At 40.3% G+C, this 25,227-nt stretch overlaps 1 non-coding gene across 1 annotated transcript; it reads left to right on the top strand.

The window, feature by feature from the left end:
* Positions 1-24,107: 24,107 nt before the first annotated feature.
* LOC116761382 lies at positions 24,108-24,248 on the top strand. Its single transcript, XR_004351957.1, has one exon. It is a non-coding gene; the product is annotated as a U4 spliceosomal RNA (small nuclear RNA).
* Positions 24,249-25,227: the final 979 nt, after the last annotated feature.

Genomic DNA, 25,227 nt, shown 5'->3' with positions numbered 1-25,227 from the left:
CCAGGCACTCTGTCTAAACCCCGTCGGGCTTCCCTGAGTCCTTAGTGGAAAGTGCGTTGTCCCCAGCAGGTCTGTCCTAGGCCAAGAGGTGGAGGTGGCCTTCCTCTCACCCTGCTGCTCTCCATAGAGCCACGTGCACCCATCTACTGATTAATTTTTGTCAACAAATTTATATAGAAGCATCAACTAATACTTTTGTACAGTAGACATGTACTTATCAGACATATCTACCAAAGCTAGCATGGAAATCAGTTTCTTGGAGTTGGGATAATATGAGGATGATAGGGAATGTGTCCCCATGAAAACGTCCATCTGTACTGAGATAGAACATCACCAATTTACAGAGGAAAGCAGGTTAGAGAAATGGAGGGAAAAAGAAACAGGAGGAGTGTTTGTAAGAGCAATTTCAAACTGTAATACTGGTTAAGTTCTGGGTTTATGAAGTATCTGAAACTAGATCTATCCATGGAATTTCCAGTGTAATAAACCAATAGATTGGCCTTGTAATTAAACTACTTTGACTTGGATTTCTGTCATTCGCAAATGAAAGAATCCCATTAAATACCGATGCATCTTCCATGTGGGAAGATCTTTGAAGTGAGCTTGAAGGTATTTTAACAACGTACAAGTTAAACAAGACATCTGCATTCATTAAAAGGTTGGTAATACTGAGCAAAACATAGGGGGTAAACATAATTACCTATAGATGTGGCTATCTACCAATGAGAACGAGAGAGATAATCTTGCAGAAGTGTTCTACTGAACCAGTGTTCTGGAGCAAACATCCTCTTGTCTTACAGTTCAGATATTCAAGAAGAAAAATTTAAGTTATCTCTGGTATGCAGAAAGTTTAGATAGCTTCAGAAGTTGGTCATATCTCTTTACAAATGCTATTGAAAATGCTTACAATATTTTTTAAATTTCACAGTGGTTTTTACAACAATTTACGGAATACATAGCAAATAGTACACTGCTAAATCAATGTTAAATCTTTTTTTTTTAATGTTAAGATTCATTTTAAAATATTAAAAACTTGGAGCCCTACTTAACACATATCTTTTCATTCCCTGGATGACTGGTTAAAGATTACCCTTTATGACCCAAATGATGTAAATAATTTAAATTTCTTTTTAAAAAATTTTATGTAGGGCTTCCCTGGTGGCGCAGTGGTTGAGAGTCCGCCTGCCGATGCAGGGGACACCGGTTTGTGCCCCGGTCTGGGAAGATCCCACATGCCACGGAGCGGCTGGGCCCATGAGCCACGGCCGCTGAGCCTGCGCGTCCGGAGCCTGTGCTCCGCAACGGGAAAAAAAAAAAAAAAAAAAAAATTTATATATTTAATTAATTTATTTTTGGCTGCGTTGGGTCTTCATTGCTGCGTGTGGGCTTTCTCTAGTTGCGGCAAGTGGAAGCTACTCTTTGTTGTGGTGTGTGGGCTTTGCATTGCGGTGGCTTCTCTTGTTGTGGAGCACAGGCTCTAGGCACGCAGGCTTCAGTAGTTGTGGCATATGGGCTCAGTAGTTGTGGCTCATGGGCTTAGTTGCTCCATGGCATGTGGGATCTTCCCAGACCAGGGCTCAAGCCCATGACCCCTGCATTGGCAGGAGGATTCTTCACCACTGTGCCACCAGGGAAGTCCAATTTAACTTTCTTTTCTTTTTTAAATTTTATTTATTTTTATTTTTGACTGTGTTTGGTCTTCGTTGCTGGGTGCAGACTTTCTCTAGTTGCAGCTAGCAGGGCTACTCTTCGTTGCGTTGTGCAAGCTTCGTATTGTGGTGGCTTCTCTTGTTGCGGAGCACAGGTTCTAGGCACGTGGGCTTCAGTAGTTGTGGCTCGCGGGCTCTAGGGTGCAGGCTCAGCAGTTGTGGTGCACAGGCTTAGTTGCTCTGCGGCACATGGGATCTTCCCGGACCAGGGCTCGAACCCATGTCCCCTGCCTTGGAAGGGGGATTCTTAACCACTGTATCACCAGGGAAGTCCCTAATGGTCTTTTAACAAGTAAATTTCTAACCAACAGGACATGATCTCTTCTCAAGTGAAAATTATTAAAACACTGTATATTTCTGTGATAAGAAAATGTGATTATGATATAAAAGCCTCTTTTTCCTGAAATAGCACTTCTTCTTAGTCTCTACAAGGTATTTTAGGTAAGTTAACTGCAAAGCAAATAGCCACCAGTAAAATGCCAGAGAAAGATGTATCATTCACCTCTCATTATATGCACAGTCCTTAAAAACAACCCCCAGACATATTAAAATCATCTTGGTAACTCACAGTTGAACTGGCAAGATTTCTTTAGTGGACAAGTCTTAATGAAGAGGGTTCACCAACCTAGAGCTATCCACAAGAGTCTTGACATCAGATTTAAGATACCCCAGTGGTTACCGATTTCTTTTGTTTACTGTTTCTGTGGTATACCTTTTTCTAGATGTTTGCTTTTAACTTGCCTATATTGTTGAATTTATACTGGATATCTTTGGACAACATAAAGTTAGATCATGTGTCTATTCTGATAATCTCTGTCTTTTAATTGGTGTGTTTAATGGATTTATATTTAAAGAAAATACTGGTATGCTTGGATTTTAGTCTGCTATTTAATTGCATTTTCTGTTTGTGCCCCCTTTTTCATTCCTTTGCTCCCCTTTCTTGCTTTATTTTGGGTTATTTGAATATTTTTCATATTCCATTTTAATTCATTTATTTTTTTTTCACTATGTCTCAATATACATATATTTTTTAGTTGAAGCTAAAGTGATTACAATATTCATATATATATTTTTGCAGTCTACTTAGAATACCTATTTTACCATTTCTAATGGAACGTAGCCACCTTATCACTATTCAGGTCTTTTCATTCTCTTCCCTCTGTCTTGTAGGTGTCTTATGTATTATATCTACATATTGTATATTGAAAACCCATTGGGTGATGGTATGTTTTCCAGTTCATGGGTAGTGCCAATACCTTGTAATAACAGAATATCCCTGACTCCATCTTCCCACCCCTTGTACTATTACTGTCATTATTTCAATTATACATAAGTATAGATCTATAGATACAGATATATAGATAATTAATTTGTTGTTATTGTTAAAACAAAAATACCCCAGTGGTGTACCTAGAGGTCTTATGAGAAGATGGAAAGGAATTCCATCTTCTCCTAAATATCATATTTTAGGATATGAAGAGAAGGAGATTAAAAATGGTCCACATTGGGAATTCCCTGGTGGTTCAGTGGGTTAGACTTCACACTCCCAGTGCAGGGGGCCTGGGTTCATTCCCTGGTCAGGGAACTAGATCCCACATGCATGCCACAACTCAGAAGTCCGAATACTGCAACTAAGAGTCCTCATGACGCAAATAAAGGTCCCTCATGCTGCGACTAAGACACTGCACAGCCAAAATAAATATATATATATATATATATATTTTTTAATGGTCCACATTGTGAAACTTATGTAACTTTACCTGCAGTGCAAATTATGAAAAGTCTTGACCACACAGCACTTAGTATATGCCTGGGATATGGCTGACTTCCAATCACCTGGGGATCACCAATCTCTTCCTCCTTCCCACCATCTCCTACGCTGTCTGTCTCTTAATCCTTATTACTACCACCCCCACCCCCACAGAAAGCCCATGCTCCTTGGTCTACCAAGTCTCATCGCCCTTCAGATCTCTGAGTCCTTCTCAAATTAACTTATGGAGGTTCTGCCCTTCAAGAGCCTCAGGATACCCAGTCATTTTCCAAGAGATGATTGTGTGCAGAACTCTTTTAGGAACATCTGGGTGGGACAAACCACATTGAGTAAAGTGAATACCTTCGATCTTCACCTCCTCCTCAACCCCTAGCATTCACACCTGCAAATTCATGTTCTGATTGAAATAAACATCAAGACCAGCCTTGAAGGAATTCCCTGATGGTCCAGTGGTTAGGACTCCATGCTTCCATGGCAGGGGGCACAGGTTTGATTCTTGGTTGGGGAACTAAGATCCCGCATGCCATGTGGTGTGGACAAAAAACAAAGAGCAGCCTTAGGAAAAAAAAAAAGATGGATGCAGGAAAGGTTTTGTTCACTGAGTGTACACTTTCATGCCACAGTGATTTTTGCTGGCAGCTGGCTTCATTTCCTTGTTTCCTTCCCCTAGCACCAGTATGACATTCTAGTCACTATCTCTCTGGATGTTTCAAAAGGTCCATTTTTTTTAACCTTTGAATTCGTGGAATAAAAAACACATTGTAGGCAGGGATCATAACTTACTTTTTTAATTGGGGACCATAACTTTTGCTTCTTATATCACCTTATGGGAACACAGCAGGGAAGTGCCTACACTTCTCTTAAAAAAAAATCTCATACTTTCCAACAATTTCAGTTGTTGAAAACTCTCAAACCAAGTGCTGCTAATTTCCTCAATATAAAAACACCATGGGCAGGGCTTCCCTGGTGGCGCGGTGGTTGGGAGTCCGCCTGCCAATGCAGGGGACACAGGTTTGTGCCCCGGTCCAGGAAGGTCCCATATGCCGCGGAGCGGCTGGGCCCACGAGCCATGGCCGCTGAGCCTGCGCGTCTGGAGCCTGTGCTCCGCAACGAGAGAGGCCACAACAGTGAGAGGCCTGTGCACTGCAAAAAAAAAAAAAAAAAGAAAAAGAAAAAGAAAAAGAACATGCCCCAACAGCACTTCCCCTTCAGCCTAGGTTCCAGGACAAGACATGAGGAACAGACATGATCCTTACCTGAATCCTGGAGCCTAGCAGCCAAGCACCAGTGTGAAGCAGAGTTATCCACTGACCCACAGACCAGCAAACAAGAAAAGTAAGTGATTGTTGTAAGTCACTGGGTTTTGGTGTTTTTTTAATACAGGATTATTGTGGCACTAGCTGACTCATAGAGTTGGGAAGGAAATTTTTTACTCAATATTCTTTTGTAATTTTTGCATTTTGAACCATGTGAATACACTATTTTTTAAAATTTAAATACATCCTGTCATGCATGTATGCCAAAATGACTCAGGATATAGATAAGGGTAATCTTCATAATGTTAAATGGTTTCTTTGTATCCATGTTTTTCCATTTCCTTATCTTGGACCCAAGATGGTGTTTGTGAGGGAATAAGTATGAAAAGGATCTTTTTAAAGTATCCAGGCAATGTCTTTAAAATTCTGCGGGACAACTATACTCTAATAAAAATTTAAAAAATAATTTTTTTTAATTCTGAGGGAATTTCATTTTCAACATAAAATTCTGTACCTAGCTGAATGGTCAATCCAGTGTGAAGATAGGACAAAGTAATTTTCACTAATTGCCCCAGTTAGAGCTACAGAATGAGTTTATGACTTTTTTAAAAATTATTATTCAAAATGACTTTCACCACTTCACATACTTGGATGGCTACAATTTTTTTTTTTTTTTTTTTTTTCTTTGCGGTACGCGGGCCTCTCACTGCTGTGGCCTCTCCCGTCGCGGAGCACAGGCTCCGGATGCGCAGGCGGCCATGGCTCACGGGCCTAGCCGCTCAGCGGCATGTGGGATCTTCCCAGACCGGGGCACGAACCAGTGTCCCCTGCATCGGCAGGCGGACTCTCAACCACTGCGCCACCAGGGAAGCCCTACAATTTTTTTAAAAAAAGGAAAATAACAAATGTTGGTGAAAATGTGGAGGAATTGCTATACATGGCTGATAGGCATGTAAAATAATACAGCCAACACAAAAAAAGTTTGGGCAGTTCCTCAAAAAGCTAAACATAGAATTACCTTATGACTCAGCAATTCTACTATACCCAAAGGAACTGAAAGCAGGGACTTAACCAGATATTTGTATACCAATATTTATTGCAGCATTATTCACGTTACCCAAAAGGTGGAAATAATTCAAATGTCCATCAGGGGACTTCCCTGGTGGTCTAGTGGCTAAGACTCCACCCTCCCAATGCAGGGGCCCTGGGATCGATCCCTGGTCAGGGAACTAGATCCTGCAATCTGCAACTAAGAGTTCACATGCCACAACGAAGATCCCGTGTGCCACAACTAAGACCCAACGCAGCCAAATAAATAAATATTAAAAACAAAAAACAAATGTCTGTCAACAAATGAATGGATAAATAAAATATGGTATATACATCAATGGAGTATTATTCAACCTTAAAAAGGAATGAAGTTCTGACACATGCTACAATGTTGCATGAACCTTGAAAACATTATGCTAACTGAAATAAGCCAGATACAAAAAGATGAATATTATATGATTCTACTTACATGAAACATCTAGAATGGGCACATTCATACAGACAAAAAGTAAGTTAAAGGTTACCAGATGCTGGAGGGAGGGGATGGGGAGTTATTGCTTAATGGTTAGAGTTTCTGTTTGAGATGATGAAAAAGTTATGGAACTAGATAGGAATAATGGTACAACATTGTGGATGTAATTAATACCACTGAATTATATACTTAAAACAGTTAAAATGGCAAATTTTATGTTATATATATATTTTAACTACAATTTTAAAAAACAATAATGTAATATTCCAAAAACCACTGAATTTTACACTTAGGTGAATTGTATGGTGTATGAATTATATTCACAAAGCTGCTTAGAAAAAAAGGTCATTCACAATTTCAACCTTGCTGAAAAAGAGATAACTCTGCATGTGCTAGTAAGAACAGTTAGGACACAGGGTAAGTTTGACATATAATTATGTAGTAAGTATACACGCCAGTTAGCCTACCTTGAGATCTCAAAAACAATAAAGGAAATACAAAAACAGAAATTGAGGATGAAGCTGTTGTTCCTCAGGTCAACTGACTGCTAGAAAAATTTATTAATCAGGCAAACTTTTATTTGTTAGACTTACTGCAGTAAGGAAGAATACCACTTTGATAGAGTCTTAGTAATGTTTCGGAAGAGTGAAGTCAGAGGAAGATATTTATAGGGTTTTGGAGTGTTGAGTTCAAGCCGCTTAGATGGATCTTTCAAGAAGGAAAATTGAGTGGGATTGGACAAAGTTTGTGACATAATAGCTTAGCATTTGTGGATACAGTGAGATGAGGGCCTTGCAGTGAGACTTGATAAGTCAACTATTACTTGATAAGTAAGTTTTTTGTCCAGGTGGGTGATCTATTGTCCTAATAGAAGAGCTGTTTGCCTAGATGAACAAATTGCTTACATAGATAAAATTAGCTTTGAAAAAATTTCCCCAAATGGATAGTAAAGTTGTTTATTGATTTATCGTCTTGCCTTTCTGGAAAAAATTTCCTGAGGCAAATGTGAACAATCTTTATAGAGAGAGCTCTAGTCACTCACTTTACCCTATTTCTTTCTTAGTCTAGATCGGTGATTGGCAAACTATAGCCTGTGAACCAAATCTGACCCTCTGAATATTTTTGTACAACCCATAAGCTAAAAATGGCTTTTACATTTTTAAATAGTTGGAAAATTAAAAGGAGGATAATACTTCATGACACATGAAAATTATAAGAAAATCAAATATCAGTGTCTATAAATAAAGTTTTATTGGGATACTGCCACACCTTTCATTTATGTATTATCTATGGCTGCTTTCATGCTACAGGGACAGAGCTGAGTAGTTAACAACAGAGATTGTATGGTCTGCCAAGCCTAAAATATTAACTATCTGGATATTTATAGAAATAACTTGCTGACGCCTTCCCTGGTTGAAGAACAGGAGGCATATTACCAAAGGGTGACCTAGCCATTTGAAGAAGGAAGGAAGATAGAAATGTACATATTGAAAAGTAGGAAGAAAAAAAGTTAAAGAAATTCATCTAGGACTTCCCTGGTGGCGCAGTGGTTAAGAATCCACCTGCCAATGCAGGGGACACGGATTCAAGCCCTGGTCTGGGAAGATCCCACATGCCGTGGAGCAGCTAAGACCGTGCGAAACTACTGAAGCCCGTGTGCCTAGAGCCCTGCTCTGCAATAAAGACAAGCCACCAAAATGAGAAGCCCGCACACCGCAACGAGGAGTAGCCCCTGTTTGCCGCAACTAGAGAAAGCTCACACACAAAAACGAAGACCTAACGCAGCCAAAAATAAATAAATTAATTTTTTAAAAAAAGAAAGAAAGAAATTCATCTAGTTCTGACTAGGTAACTAAATCAAAGGCAACTGGACCAAAGATAGTCTGCTCATTTATGAGCACAAAGCTGATGGGAAGACACCTTAAAGAAAAATATCTTTTCAGGACTTCCCTGGTAGGGCAATTGTTAAGACTCTGCACTCCTAATGCAGGGGGCACAGGTTCATTTTTTTTTTTGCTGCATGGCCAAAAAAAAAGTCTTTCAAATACAAAAAACACAGCAAATTAGAACTAAGTCTTGAATAATTTTAGATTAGAAACACAGCACTTTTCAGTAGTTCTCTGCATTGGTAGGCAAAAACATAACAAATGTAAACATTTGTTTCCGCTGGGGAAGGAGGATGGTTAATAGAAATATTTTCCAATTTATTTTTCACACACACGTACCTACTTGCACAAATTCACAGTCACCAAAAAATGCTCTCTCCCCAAACAAAAACAGAAATTATAATAATAAAATAATCCCTTAAGCCATATCTACATTTTGTATTTAAGCAAACAAAGATCCTAGGAGTAAAAGCAAAATGTAAAGTCAATTAAAAAAAAAATAAGCAAACAGCATTATTAAATACAAAATATTCCTACTACATAAGTATTAGTAGATGATGTTCTCTGCTTCTCTACAACTTTGGAACCATATTATTGACCTGTTAAATCTACTCCATGTGAGCTCCAAGAACCAGAAAAGACCTTATTATCATTCTTTGATGTCACATCAAAAATTTCTGGGGTATCTAGACTGAGAGACTGTATACACAAAGACAATAGACAGACTACACATAAAAATAGAACTCTGACCCACAGTCTGCAGCAAACATCCGGGAAGTCAAACAAATACATACAACTCAGACTTGTAGGAAGTCAGACAACTATCTCTAGCAAACAGTCCAGGAAGCTAAACAAAAACCTCTGTAACAATTGGCCCAAAATGTCTAGGGCTTGATTAATATTCGATAGCTTTCCGAATTTTTGCCCCTGCTTCCAACTTAGGGCCAAGTAGAGAAAGCCAAATATGCACCCCTAACCAATCACTTGGGATGCTCCATTTCTAGTTAGTCCACCTGCAGCTCCCCTACACCAGCATCCTCCAATCAGAGCACATCCAAAGCCTTTCCTTTTCTCCATTATAAAGCTTTCCCACTCCTCTGGCTGCCTTTGAGTTTCTTTTCACAACACAATTATGGTGGCTGATGTTTTTTGCTGTAGTTGTTAAGAATAGCCTTTGCTTGTTCTCATTTGGGTTGTCTTTGTTTATTTCTGCAAAACCATTATTAGCTTCATCATCAGTATCTTCTAGTTTTTTAATCCTTTGTTATTCAACACTTCCTGTGGGAAAGACTGTTTGGCTAACAACATTCTAGAACAAGCAACATTGCCAGTGCCCAGCTGACTTTATTCTCCAGGGAACGTTTCTGAGACCACTCTGGTCTTTGTATAATGAGTAATTATAAAGGAGTTAGAGAAGAAAGCCCGGGGCCTGGGATTCCCCCTTCATCTTTAATTAGGTTTCCCTCTTTCACTGCAGCAATAGTCCTTACAGATATTTTTAAAAAGAAAACTCTGAAGTTTTTGTCATCAGCTGTTAATATTCTATACACCACCTTCTTTGTACTTAAGAAGTACACCTTCTTAAGGTGTACTGGCTCCATTCTAGATGTGTGCAGGAAGCCTGTCTACTTTTTCTGGATTCATGTTGTTGGTCAACCTGAAGCAGGAGGCTCTTTTCAACACTAGCAGGTGGCAAGAGCAAAATGGTTGCTTTAAAGTAGACAGAAGAAGGACGCAATTGGCAGTTGGTTTTAAGAAAACAAGCTTCTATATGTTCAACTTGTGTGTATCTGATCCGAGGTTGGTTGAATACACAGATGTGGAACCTACAGATGTGGAAGGCCAACTGTGAGGGACTTCAGCACCTGTGGACTTTGGTATCTGCAGGGGGCCAGGAACCAATTCCCCATGGATACTGAAGAATGACTGTACTTTTCCTTAAACTAGATCTGCCTGAGAACTTGCCTGTAGTCAAGACATCATGCTGGTTCTTGGATGTTATACATGTCCTACCTTTCCAGCTCCCCTTTCACATCCACTCTTCTCCCAATACGTGAACCTACTAGGGTGTATTGCTTGTGGCAGAGGAAGGCTTCAGGGTCCCAGGACAGATAAACCTCAAAGCACAGCGTCAGCTATTGAGAAAGTGAATGACTCTAATGATGGAGTAATACATCCCTCGCAAGTCAGATGTTTCCAAATTCTTTGCTTTCAAGAAAATTGAAGGAGGATATAAAGAAGTTGACAGCCAATATTACATTAAAAATCAACATTTGGGAACTCCCTGGTGGTCCAGTGATTAGGATTCCGTGCTTTCACTGCTGAGGGCACGGGTTCAATCCCTGGTCAGGGAAATAAGATCCTGCAAGCTGCAGGGCGTGGCCAAAAAAAAAGGAAAAGAAAAGAAATCAACATTTGATGATTGATAACAATTACTGTCATATACCTCAGAAAGATTTCAGATAAACGAATGATATCACTACAATAAAATCCCTTTCATTCCCGTTTCCTCATTTATACTATAAGGTGTCAAAAACAAACCCAGACTAGGTAAGGAGAAACTGTTTTTCAAAAAGACTATTTTACTGGGGGAGGAAGATATTGCAGAAGAGAGAACACTCTGCCAGAGTAAACAAGTTCAGCAGGAACAGGGTGTGGGCGAATGCGATCAGCAGATTAGCACCCTGAGCGTGGGGCACAATCAGACAGTTTTTCATTGCAGTCAACCAACCCTGGTAGTGCCATTAAGGAAGTTGTTCCACATCACAATGCTTGTTTAAGCTCAAGGGTCCACCAAAGTTTAGGAGCCCAGAGGAAGGAGAGAAGCCCAACTAAAGTTTGGTCTAATCAGGTTGTTACTAGACTCAACGGGTCCGTCGGTTGGGGTGCATAGTCAACGAACACACCAAGTACTTTTGATCAAAGCAGAAGCATTTATTACTTGTGACAAGTAAGGTGGCAGGGAGATAACTTTCAAAGCACTGTCTCTCTGAACAGCAAGATCAGTGAAGTTTTAATCTAAGGGAGCATGCATATTCACGGAAGGGCGTGTGTGACCTTCCATGTAGAGGTGAAGTTCTAGATGCACTCGAGCAGTACAACAGGCTTAGGCATTGCATATTCAAAACATGGAGGCAATCCCCGCCCTTAAGGTGGAGATTTTAGCATTAAAATGAGGCAAAGGTTACTCTAGGTTGACAAATTCCAGGCACCTGAGTGAAGTCAAGAGGGTCAGCAAAGGTCAGCGTCATCAGTCCTTAGGCTCCCTTCACCTGGTGGTTGAGTGCTCCAGGGGGGTTGGATCCTGCAAAACAGCTCAAGAATGTACTTCAGGGTGATCTTTACCTTTAAAACAGAACTAGAAGTCCTTGTGACTGATTTATTGTATCCACTATGGTTAATGCTCTAGCCTGATAATAGTCATTTGTTCCTGAATTCTTTGTTCTTTCAGAAGTCCAGTGGGATGGAGTAACCGCTTAAGCTAAAGCCAACCACTTTGTTCTTTCAAAATCATTAATTACTGAAATCTATTCTTTGTTCCTTATGAAGACCTAGGAGGCCATAATTTACCCTTCCCCCAGCCATCAGTAAAGAGAAAACAGATGGGTTCTGAAATTCACTCTGAAATAACTTAAGCTTATCCAGCATATATTACGATTTCTCTTATTACCTGGTATTCTACTTCTGCAAGGTATAACAAACTCTGACTTAAACCCATCCCTTCCTTATTACTGTCTAGCTAACAAGATTAGTTGCACTTTGTTTAGATTGGTCAGTACAAACTGTTCAGCTAGTCATTTATGAGATAAAGAATGGGAATTGGAGAGTCTGCCTCTGGCCTTATCATAGTGATGTGGACTGTAATGAAAAAGACCTTGAGTGGAGGTTCAGCTCTATAATATTTGCAAAAGTTTCTTCTCCACAAAAGGATAGAGGTAGTATCCACACTGATCCCATGATTCTAACTGGTCCTGTGAAGTTAATAAAAATAAGCTCCTCAAAAGCAGAGACCACGTGTTTTGTGTTTCCCTGGTACCTAGCTGGTACATGATAAGGATCCTCAATAAATATTTACTGGACTTCCCTGGTGGCACAGTGGTTAAGAATCCGCCTGCCAATGCAGGGAACACAGGTTCGAGCCCTGGTCCAGGAAGATCCCACATGCCATGGAGCAACAGAGCCCGTGGGCCACAACTACTGAGCCTGCACTCTAGAGCCTGTGAGCCACAACTACTGAAGCTCGCATGCCTAGAGCTTGTGCTCCGCAACAAGAGAAGCCACCGCAATGAGAAGCCCGTGCACTGCAATGAAGAGTAGGCCCGCTCGCCACAACTAGAGAAAGCCCACGTGTAGCAATGAAGACCCAATGCAGCCAAAAATAAAAATTAATTAATTAAAAAAAAAAAGCTAAAGCCTTTCACATATCAGTTTAAATAAATAAAAAATAAATATTTACTAATTTGAAGGTTCCATAAGTCAGAAGAAATCTCCTGCTTCTCCAACATATCTAGACCCTAAAAAGTGATGACTATAAGGGTCTTGGAAAGGTGTTTCTGTTGTCAGGATGTGGCATGTTTAGGTCTCACACTATTAATTTATTTTCATTGTGTATCATCATCCCACCCTGCTCTCATAATGCTAACTTAAGAGCTACTCTACCCCTTTTTCAGGCCACAATATCACAGGAAAATGGAGTCCAAAAATTGCTAACTTAATTAGGAATTGAAAGGATTAAGATGCATACTTACAAAGCCATTTTTTAAATTCTTTTTTTAAAGCCAGTTCTTAGTTCATACAAACTAGATATAATTACAGATGGGAATACAGAGAAGGAGACAGAGGGACGGCTTGATTGCAGGGGAAAGTGAGAGGAAATGGAGTTCTGGCAGGAAGAAGGATGGAGAAAAAGACCTTCCATAACAAAGACCAGGAAGGATAGAGGAAATGCCCCCACCACCCCTATCCACCCCAAACAAACAAAGGATCTGAGGGTAATCCACTGTTCAACAGCTGTAGACATTTACAGTTGCCCTAATTTGATGGTGAGGAACCTGGATGCCTTAGGTGGATGCCTGGAATTGCAAAGAAAACCTCACCACCTTGAGAACAGCAGGAGGTAGGACTTTTGCCAATGAGCACATGTTGGATTCTTTCCCCTTTTTGTCTTTCATGAGAAAGGCTGCTATGACCATTTGCGTACAAGTTTTTGTGTGGATATGTTCTCGTTTCCTTTGGGTATATATCTAGGAATGGAATTGCTGGGTCATATGGTAACTATGTTTAACCTTTTGAGGATGTTGGAACCAGGGTGGGCCACCCCAAAATATATCTCAATGACATACTGATTATTTTGAATTAAAGTTACTTAAGAAACAGTTGATGTAAGAGGGACACTTTGGCCCTTTTCTCTGACTCCTTGAAAGCAGGAAATAAATCTCCAATGTGATAGGTGCCCTCCCTTCACTGGGAGGTAGAAAGACATCCTTACCATCAAAGACAAGGAATTCAGGCAGAGAAGCCTATATAGACAAACCTTGTTACTTCTTTACTCACCTACCACCCAAGCCCAAACTCTGCTTAAATTCCTTACTAATTAAACACGCAAACCTAAGTTTTTTTTGTCCTGTCAAATCCTCACAAAGGTACTGTTTCCTCATATGAAAAGATATAAAAGCTGCCTGCTTTTGGTCACTCTCTGAGTGTGATCTCCTGTGTATGTGAAATTAAATTGGCTTTTCTCCTGTTAATCTGTCTTGTGTCAATTTTATTATTTGTCCAGCCACAAGAACTCAAGAAAGGTAGCGGGGGAAATTTTGCCCTCCTCAACAAGGAACTGCCAGGCTGTTATCCAAAGCAGATGCACCATTTTATATTCTCAACAGCAACGTGTCAGGGTTCCAATTTGTCCACATCTTCACCACACTTGCTGTCTGTCTTTTTGATTATGGCCATCCATCATAGGAAGCATGAAGTGGTATCTCATTGTGGTTTTGATTTACATTCCCTTGATGGTTAATGATATTAATCATCTGTTCATGTGCATATTGGCCATTTATATATCTTCTCTGGAGAAATAGCTATTCGGATCCTTTGTCCATTTTTAAGTGAGCTATTTATCTTTCTATTGTTGAGTTTTAAGATTTAAAAAAATATATTCTGGATATTAGTTCCTGGATATGATTTGCAAGTATTTTCTCACATTCTGTAGGTTGTTCTTTCGCTTTCTTGATCGTGTCCTTTGAAGCACAAACTTTTCAATTTTGATGAAGACAGAATTTCTTTGGCTGCTCGTGCTTTCAATGTCATATCTAAGAAATGACATTGCCTAATTCAAAGATTTATACTTAAGTTTACTTCTAAGAGTTTCAGCTCTTACATGTAGGTCTTTGATCCATTTTGAGTCAATTTTTGCACGAGGGATATGAAGTGTTGGGAGGAGAAGGATGTAATAGGGTCCCAACATCATTACTTTGCATGTAGATTCAATTGTCCCAGTACCATTTGTTGAAAACATTATTCTTAATCATGATGAGTCTATTTGCCCTCCTCAAAAATAACAATAAAATTGTAACAAAATCAAATCCCTTTGGAAAAGGAGGCAGCCAGTTTTCCAACAGTGCTTGCTTGCCATGGAAAACTCCTGAACTGTCAATGATAAATTTCTATAAGTATATAAAAATGTGGATGAAAATAGTATCATCCTCATACGGTAAGGAGCACATGAGCTCATGAAAATTTAGCTCTTAGAACAACACCTGGCACATGCCAAGTGTTCAATAAATATTATGTATTGATATTAAAAACAAAAAAAAGAAAACACTATTCTTTCCCCCATTGAATTGTCTTACACCCTTGTTGGAAATCAAGTGACCTATATTTTTCTTAAACTCTTTTCAGTGCCTCTATTTAAATGTGCAGTGTTTCCTAGTGGATCTTGACTGATACAGTAACTGGTACCAGAAGTGATCCCAGGAAGCATTCCTTCAAAAAGGGACTCTGGGATTAGGCTGCTAACATATTTGAGAAGCAATGGCTAACCCCCTTGCTGGAGGAGAGTGAACACTGATAAGCCACAGAATATAGTGGCACCATGATTACTCAAATATCAGTTGTAGCATAGGTTAATGTGCGTGTTGAAGGCACTGGGAGATCAAATCAGTATGGCATGCAGTTGTTGTGGGGACAATAGAAATTATAAAGATTTGGGAGATTTCTGGTGGCCCTACAAAGGGTAAAGGACAAATTGATTCAGAAACTGAGTAAAAGATTAAAAAACCTCCACAGCAGCTTTGAGTTTGCAAAGCCAATATAACTAAACATCAAGCACAGGGACTAAATGTAGTGGTTATAGAGTTGTAACAAAACTGAGACTTAACCCTGTCAGGATCTCTTTTGTAAAAGTAAAGACACCTGTGGGTAAGAGATAGACCCTGAGACATAAGATAGGCTCATTTTGGCAGACCTGAATGAGGTGAAGAACTTTAAAACCCTGACTACCCCCTGACTCCTACCTCTGAGCCTTTTTTCCTGACAGAGGGCAGATCCTCCTCAGCTGTTTGAGGAAACCAGTCTTCCCCCGAATAAAATTCTTTAATGACTGTACCTTGGTCAATAGCCTCCCAAGATTTTGATCATTCTCTGAACCCCCTGTACTATCCTTCATTCTTTCTAGTCCCACAGTAAGAGTTAGATCTAACATAAATGTCTTCGTTTGCTTTGGCTGCTGTAACAAAGTACCACAAACTGAGTGGCATAAACAACAGAATTTATTGTCTCACAGTTCTGGAGGCTAGAATCCAAGATCAAGGTATTGGCAGGGTGGGTTCCTTCCAAGAACTGTGAGAGAGGCTGTTCATCTCTTCTGGTGGTTTGCTGACACTCTGGTGTTCCTCACTCTTAGAAATATTGTCCCATCTACCTTCGTGCTCACATGGTGTTCTCCCTGTATGCATGTCCCCTATTTATAAGGACACTAGTCATATTGGATTAGAGCTTACCTAATGACCTCATTTTGACTTGGTTACATCTATAAAGACCCTATCTCCAAATAAGGCCACATTCCAAGGCAACGAGTGTTAGGATTCAACATATAAAATTTGGGAGAGACACAATTCAACTGATAGTGATAACACAAGCAGGGAAATACAGTACCTTACCCAGGAGGAAATAGCTTATACATGAAAAAAATGGAAAGATCTCAGCAATTTGTATTGGCAGAAATCTGGAGAACATGTATGAGATTGCATTTTCCAAAAGTGTTAGGTGTTAGACCAATGATGATAAATACAAGATTTGATTAGGTTGAAGTTATCAGTTGGGCGCACTCCCATGGGAATCAGAATTTAATGTGTTGGACTTCCCCAGTGGGGCAGTGGTTGAGAATCTGCCTGCCAATGCAGGGGACACGGGTTTGAGCCCTGGTCAGGGAGGATCCCACATGCCACGGAGCAACTAAGCCCGTGTGCCACAACTACTGAGCACGTGCCACAACTACTGAAGCCCGTGCACCTAGAGCCCGTCCTCTGCAGCAAGAGAAGCCACCGCAATGAGAAGCCCGTGCACTGCAACAAAGAGTAGCCCCTGTTCGCTGCAACTAGAGAAAGCCCGCATGCAGGAATGAAGACCCAAAGCAGCCAAAAATAAATAAATTAATTAATTTTTTAAAAAAGAATTTAATGTGTTGACCCAAGCACCAAAAGAAGAATGAATGTTCTCCTAAGTTGGCTAATTGAATCTTGAGCCCAACTCATTGCCCATCAAATTGAGAAGCCTGGACTTCCTTTGTACATAGTGTAGAGGAAGGAGTCTAAGGACTCAGGGATATAGTAATGATGGCATGAATCTATTATGATCTACTTATTTTGCCACTCTGAACCACACACCTCTCTGGGAGAGCCTGAACAAGAATCCCTACCCCAGTACGTTACCGAATGCGTTAATAAGGTGGATATCAGCATCCTTATAAAGCTCTTTGGTAGCTATTCTTCTGTAAGCTGGAGACAATGGTTAAGGATGTTGCCAAGGAATTGAGTTCCCTCCTCTAAAATGGAGTAAAAGGATCCAGGAGTGGAAGAGGCATGGCAGTCCTTAAACCTCAGTGACAAGGTGAGTACAATTACCAGAATAACCCACAGGGATGAAGGTGTGACCTGTAATGATATGTGATAATGTATAACTGGTCATAAGACCTTAGGAATTAAATATAAGGGCAACTTACCAAGGTGTTTCTTGACATATTCAGATAATAATTATAGGTCTAGTGGACAGAAAACTAAGTCACTGTAGTGGGGGTTCACATCCTCTTATCCAGTTTCTAGAACTAAACTAGTTCACAGACAGAAGCCCCAAAGGACCCTGCAATGTGACCACAGGTGTGTTTTGTGAATCTTCAGTAAAACTTTTCCCAGACACAACTGGACAGTGTGACTATGAACTGGAAAAAGGTAAATATATTTAGGGGTTATTTGATATTGGCTTTGAACTAAAGCTAATTCCCCAGAGATACAAAATAAATAAAATAAAATTATGTAAAGTGGACTTCCCTGACAATGAAGGGGGACACGTGTTCGAACTCTGGTCCAGGAAGACCCCACATGTCGCGGAGCAACTAAGCCCATGCGCCACAGCTGCTGAGCCTGTGCTCTGGAGCCCGTGAGCCACAACTACTGAGCCCGTGTACTGCAAATACTGAAGCCCCTGCACCCTAGAGCCCGTGCTCTGCAACAAGAGAAGCCACCACAATGAGAAGCCCACACACCGCACCAAAGAGTAGCCCCCACTTGCCGCAACTAGAGAAAAGCCCGCGCGGCAGCAACAAAGACCCAATGCAGTCAAAAATAAATAAATAAATAAGTAAATTTACAAAAAAGAAATTATATAAAGCAAAACAAAACAAAAGCAAATAAACAAAGAAATCCACCATAGATCACCAGTCAGACTTGGACCTTATGGAGGTCAGGTGATATACAGTATCTTGATCAGAGTCACTTTCACAATGGGTCCAATGGCATGACGGAGCCATTCTATGGTTGCTTCCCTAGTCTCAGACTGTATGGTAGGAAAAGAAATATTTAGTAACTGCTCTTTGATTGATGGAGTGAGGACTATAGTTAGAAGGTTCAAGTGGAAGCTGCTGTAACTCTCTCTCCAACCCATCAACACCATGTTCCAAAAGTAATTCTGTTTCCCTGGGAAAATTCTAAAGATTTGTGCTACCACTATAGACTTGAAAGATGCAGAGTGTTTATTTCTATCACAACCCCACTTAATTCTCTGCCTGGGGCAAGAGCCACATGTGTTTTAGAGAATGACTGTAGATTATTGGAAACTTAATCAGGGGTGATGCCAATTAAAGCTATGATTCTGGTTGTGGTATATTTATGGAGCAAATCAACATAGCCTCTGGCCCTTGGTATGAACTAATGACCTAGAATATAATCCCTTTCTTTCTCTCTCTACAATTCCTTTTATCAAAGATCATCAAAAGCAGTTTGCCTTTATATGTTAGGGATAGCAATAAACTTTGACAACCTTACTTCTGTGCTATGTCTCTCTCTCTTTTCCCCCCTTCATATATATTCTTTATTCTTCCCTATCTTGCAATATCCCTGGAAGATTGACCTTTATGGGCACAATCTTGCCAGAGAATGGTAGATAAATGTCACACAATTCAAGACCTGCCTCTTTGGTGGATTTCTAGGGGTCCAGTGGTCTGAAGACATGTTGGGATATCCCCTCTAAAGTGAGAGAAATTGTTGCTTATTGCATTGCTCCCCAGGAAGAAAGAGGCATCATTCTTGGAGGACCTCTTTGAATTGACAACTTACACTATGTCTGATGTGTTGTTGCTGCTTCTCATTTGCCAGGTAACCCATAGGCTTCTAGTTTCAAGTAAAACCCAGAGGTAGACATTTCTGTAGCAAGTCTACGGTATGGTGCAAGCTTCCCTGACACTTCTGTATGTGACAGCAGTCCCAATGGTGGAAGTGTCTGTGGGAGACAAAGATGCTGCATTTAGCCTCTAGGAAGCCTCAGTAGAAGAGCCATATCAGAGACTCCCAGAGTTTTGGAAGAAGGCCATACCGTCTTTCTGACAACCATGCTCCATTTGAAAAGTAGCTCCTCACTTGCTACTGGGACCTGCTAGAGTCTGAGCCCTTGACTGTGAAATGTCCAAGTATTTAGTTCACCCAAACTGCCAACCATGAACTAAGTGTTATATGATGATCAAATTAGAACATTACATGTGAACGGTGGCACTTTATAATTGAATGGCAATATTATATGTAAGACTGTGGCGAAGTAGATTTGAGAGGCACAGTTAAACTGTACAAGTAATTGAGTCAGAGCGTCTTGGTAACTGCATGTACTGTTTTACTGCCTTCTCTTCATCTCACATTTAAGATTTTACATGGAGTTTTCTGTGCTCAGAAAGCAGAGTAGGAAAAAAATGTCAGCCTGGAACTGGCCAGAAATGGAAGATCACTGCACTATAGAATCACTTGGGGATAATTCTGAGAGTGGTGGAGGGAAACCCTCCCAGGGGCAGCAAACTAGAAGATACATTTGCTTGTGTACTTCATGTGGAAAGAGAAATATCCTGAGATATGTATCTAAACTGATTCCTGGATAGTGGCTAAAAGTTCACTAGTTACATAGAGACTTGATAAAAAGAGAATTAGACGATTGACAACAAGAAGACAAGGAGGAAAGGTGTGGGGATTGACTTCTCAAAATGGTTATGGAGTGTGAAGCTATTATTGTGCCACCAGAGGGCATCCATTCTGGAGGAAGAGCTCAATAATCAGGTAGCCAAGATGACCCAACCTCTGGGTATCAGTAAGCCTTTCTCCCCTAGTTATCTCAGTGTTTACTTAATGGTCTCATGTATAAGTATCCATAGTGGCAGGTATGCATGGTGCTATGGATTGAATTGTGACCCTCACCCCAAAACTCACACTTCTGTACCTCAGAGTGTGACTGTATTCAGAGATAGAACCTTGGAAGCAGAGCTACTGCCCAGGGCCAGAGGGGCAATGATATCTCCCAGAGCCCCAAGGTGATGCTGCTGCCCCAGTGGACCTAGAAGGCAGGGCCAGCACCCTGGTGGGACCAGAGGACAGGGTATCAAACCAAGGAAGACTATTGTCAAGCCCGAAAATCCAACGAAATTTGCCCTGCTAGGTTGTGGACTTCTTGGGATCTGTGATCCCTTTTTCTTTCAAATTTCTCCCTTTTTGAATGTCTATTATGTATCTATTCCAATGTTGTATTTTGGAAGTAAATAACCCCTCTGGTTTCACATGTCTACAACTGGAGAGGAAACTTGCCTCAGGATGAATCATACCTTTAATCTCACCTCTACTTGATTTAGATAATTTTCAGATGAGATCTGGGGCTTAGGGGTGATGCTGAAATGGCTAAGACTTTTGTGCTATTGAGATGGGGTAAATGTATTTTGCATACGAGAAAGACATGAATTTGGGGCATCCAGAAAGCAGCGTGTTATGGACTAAACTAAAATTCCACTAAAATTCATATGTTGAAGCCCTAACCCCATAATGTCAAAAAGTGACTGTATTTGGAGACAGGGCCTTTAAAGAGGTAATTAAGTTAAAATGAAACCATTTGGGTGGGCCCTCATCAAATCTGACTCCTGTTCTTGTAAGAAGAGGAGATTAGGACATAAAAGACATACTAAGGACAAGTGCACAGAGAAAAGGTTCTATGAGGACACAGCGAGAAGGCAGCCATGAGCAAGCCAAGCAGAGAGGCCTTGAGAGAAACCTAATTTGCCAACACCTTGACCTTGGACTTCTAGTCTCCAGAGAAAAAAAAATTTCTGGTGTTTGAACCACTCAGTCTGTGGTATTTTGTTATGGCAAATCTAGCAAGCTAATATACATAGTTCAACATTACCCTCCCCTCACCAGGCTGAGGTGGTGGCTACCACCTCTAACAACAATGGAGGTCAGTGATGAGCCCAAATATGGCACCATCCCCTGGGAAATCAGCCCACCCTGTGGCAGAGTGATTACACAGAATCCCCTCCATCATGGAGATGGAGTGACTTGTCCTCTTAGGGATAGACATACATTTCAGGTATAGTTTTACTTGTCCTGCCAAAACCACCTCTGCCAGTTTTGTATATGTTATTCACGCACAGACTCCAGACAGATGATTCACTTTACAGCAAAATAATTTTGACAATGTGTTCATGCCCATAATATTCACCTGTCAAAACATATCCCATCACCCAGAAGCAGCTTCCAGGAGAGAACACCCTGTGAAGTCAGTACCATCCTACACTATATACCTTAAACCAGTAACTAATAAATATTTCTCTGAAGGAAAGCCTGTCATTCATTTATTTCCTCCCTATCAGTGATATGGTAAGAAAAGATTGACGTTAACCATCCTGCCCTGTAAACACACTAATGGCATTTACTAGTGGAAGCATTGCATTGGTCAAAAAGATCGTTCGGGTCTTTCCATAAGATGTTACAGAAAAACCTGGATGAAGTTTTTGGCCAACCCAAAGTGTAAGGAATTTATTATCTAAAAATGGCTTTTTAGCAAGATATACTAAATTACTGTCTAGATTTCTTACTGTAAATAAATGTGGAATTTATGGGTTGGTAGACATGACTGGCTGAGTAATGAGAGTTAGTCATGCGGATCTTTCTACCTACCAAATGGTTTTCTCTGAGAACACAAAGTTAAGTGCTCATCTATTACTCCAAGACCAAAATGCATCCCAATGTAGGAGAAAAGGAAAATTAGGAAGATGTATCTGATAGATTTAGCTCCTCTAGGAACAAGTGACACATTTATGTCTGTATATCCTGCATGTATCAGTTGAATCATTGGTAAAGTCTGGTGTTGGTGAGACCTATGATTCATGTGAGTCTGTTTTGAGAATCCAACTATTTATGGTAGTTCAGGTCCATCCCTTCTACAACTATGGTAAGTACATCTGGGAGCCAAAGGGTTAAAGCAGGAGCAATCCTCTCACTACTACACCTAAATACCTACTGAAGGGTTTTTGCTTCCTATCTACAATTCTTGGGCTTAGTGGATTTAAATGTTCTAGCACCCAGGAGAGGAATGTGTCTTCCAGGGAATAGAGTCAAGATTCTTGTAAATTGGAAGCTGAGACTTTCCCCTGACCACTTTGAGTTCCTCATGCCGCTGAAACACTGGGTAGAGAAGTTGGTCTCTCTACTGGCCAGATTGAGTGGTCCTGATTACCAGGGGAAATTTGGAAGTGGAAGCAAGGAAGACTACATCTAGAACCAGGAGACTCACACGGTGCCTTTCAGTACAGCCACGGCCAATAATAAGAGTCAATGGGAAACTGCGGCAACTTGATAAAGATAGAATCACTAAAGGTTGGCTCACCCCACCAGGGAAACGCCTCTGTCTAGACAAGGTGCTGGCAGGGGTAAGGGGATTATAGAATGGGTGGTGGAAGAAAATAGATGAAATTATCAACTTAGTTTCTAAAGTAAATATAGCAGTGAAGAAATTAGTAAATACATTTTATGTTAATGATTTCCCTCTCTCCTTTTCCCCCCAGACAACTTATATAAAGGGTTCTAGGAGTGGCCAATGTTTTTGGTTTCAGGTTGGAAGTATGACTGAATTGACATCATCCTGTGGTAATACGGTGGTTGATGGGACTCTGTGTGTCTCTGGTGTTGAGGAACAAACTTTTTGTCCAAGAACAGAATGCAGAATGAGGAGTAAAAAGGGTGGAACGTGCTGTGTAGTTTCTATTTGCCCCATGGGTCAACTTTCTGTCCATTTCTACCTTTTTCTGTGTCCATGGGATTAAAATATTGTGGACTGCATCAACAGGCTTCCTTGCTCTTTGTTTCTGTATTAGTTTTGTATTGCTGTTATAACAAATTACCACAAACTTAGTGGCTTAAAATAACACAAATTTGTTATCTTACAGTTCTGGCGGTCAGAAGTCTGAAACAAGTTTTACTAGGCTAAAATCAAGGTGTTGCCATGGCTGCATTCCTTCTGGAGGTTTGGAGGAGAATATTTCTTTGTCTTTTCCAACTTCTTAGAGGCCATCTGCATTCCCTGGTTTATGGCCCCTTCCTCCATTTTCAAAGTGAGCAACATAACATCTTCAAATCTTTCGCTCTGACTCTCCTGCCTCCCTCTCTCACTTAAAAAAGACTTTTACAATGACATTGGGCCCACCCAGGATTTTCCCATCTCAATATTCTTTATCACATCTGTAAAGTCTCTTGCCATTTAAGTAACATATTCACAGGTTCTAAGGATTGGAACATGGACATCTTGGAGGGTCATTATTCAGCATAACATGGTTTCCAATTAGATTCAGCCAATGGGGGCCACTGACAAGAGAAGAGAGAGCATGAGGAGAATAAGTTTGAAGTATTTATTCCACTTGTTCTCTCCCTGCTGGTCGTTGCATCCTTTTCTGAAGGCCGAGGCTCCTGTCCCGGATCCCTTTCCTCCAACTTGAGCTACTTTCTTTGCATTCTAACAGTTGCTCTTTCCCCTGGGCCTTTCAGGCCCAATGGTGGCAACTGCTCCAGGTTCTTACTACCCCTGAGAAACTTTACCATCCTTTCTCGTTTCCTCTTCATCCTGCACACACCATTACAAACAGTGCTTTTTTTGCTTCTCTTACTCTGTTGTTTTGGAAGGAACTTGACTCAGAACAGCAGGGCAATGGTGAAACAACTGTCTATGTTAAAATTATGGTGAAGATGATGATGTTGATTATCTACTTTTAGATAAAAAATTGTTCCCTCTTGGTGTACATAATCATTAGTCTAGGTTCTTTATATCTCCCTATAAAATATCTAGTTTGGCTTCCCTGTTTCAGCAACACATTTTATAGTCAACCCTAGTAACTGTTCAAGAATCATCTTGTATTTAAATATTCCAACCATTCCACTGCCTTCTTTAAAAACTTGTAGCTTTGCGCAGTGGCAGTATCAGAGCCAATGAGGTTTATCCAAGGCGCGATTATTGCTAATTGAAAACTTTTCCCAATGCCCTGTCAGGACGACTTGAAAAATAGTCAGCATTGGCAATTTTTGACAGTTTCCACGGAATCTGAATTTAAAAGCAAACAAACAAACAAAAACAACAACTTGTGATGCCACTTTCTCCATTAATGTGAAGTGATTTTCTACCACTTCTAAAACTACTTGTCATTATTCCCTGTATCCTTCCTACTGCCAGTTGGTTGAAAGCATTTATAAGGAGGAGATTTCCTTCCCAGTGCCTTTTCTGCCATAAGCAGGACTCACTTCCCTCTTGTTTAACCACACTCAGAGTCGTCTTTTGCACTAAGACCCAAAGACTGATAATTATCATTGTTCTATATGGAGCTTGTTTTAACATGAGATTAATGACTGAACTGAAGCTGGGGGTTTTGCAGAGAATTTCGGGCATCAAAAATCTGTGAAGGAGGACATCTTTAACGCAGCATCACCTTATGACCAAACTACCCATCCAGGTCCCAGACGTAAAATGAAATATTAAATTTTTAAAAAGATGTATTATCTGATGCTTAATTGTACCCACAAGGGAAAAGCAAATTAAACTTAAAATGATATAAAAATTTTCACTTTTTGGTTTGGTGAATAATTGATGGGAGTGTACATTCGTAATATCTATAAGGAACAAATTGGCAATAGCTCTTATTTATTAATTCTTTAAAAACATTTTTGGCCACTCTGCACAGCATATGGGATCTTAGTTCCCCTATGAGGGATCGAACCTGTGCCCCTTGCAGTGGAAGCACAGAGTCTTCACCACTGGACCACCAGGGAAGTCCTGGCAATAGCTCTTAAAATTGAAAATGCACACATCATTTGACCCAGAAATTCTACTTCTATAAATATTCTCCCAATTGTGCAAGTTGACCTATTAATAAGGATCTTTATCACAGTAATATTTATAATAGCAAAAAGAATGAAAACAATCAAAATATTTTTCAATAGGAAACTGGATAAATAAATTATGATACCTATGCCTAATGGAATACTATGCAGCTATTAAAAAGCCCATTATATGTATTCATTTGGAT

Source organism: Phocoena sinus, chromosome 10, assembly GCF_008692025.1.
Source record: "Phocoena sinus isolate mPhoSin1 chromosome 10, mPhoSin1.pri, whole genome shotgun sequence".
Taxonomy (NCBI): Eukaryota; Metazoa; Chordata; class Mammalia; order Artiodactyla; family Phocoenidae; genus Phocoena; species Phocoena sinus.
This window is presented reverse-complemented; position numbering and strand designations above follow the sequence as displayed.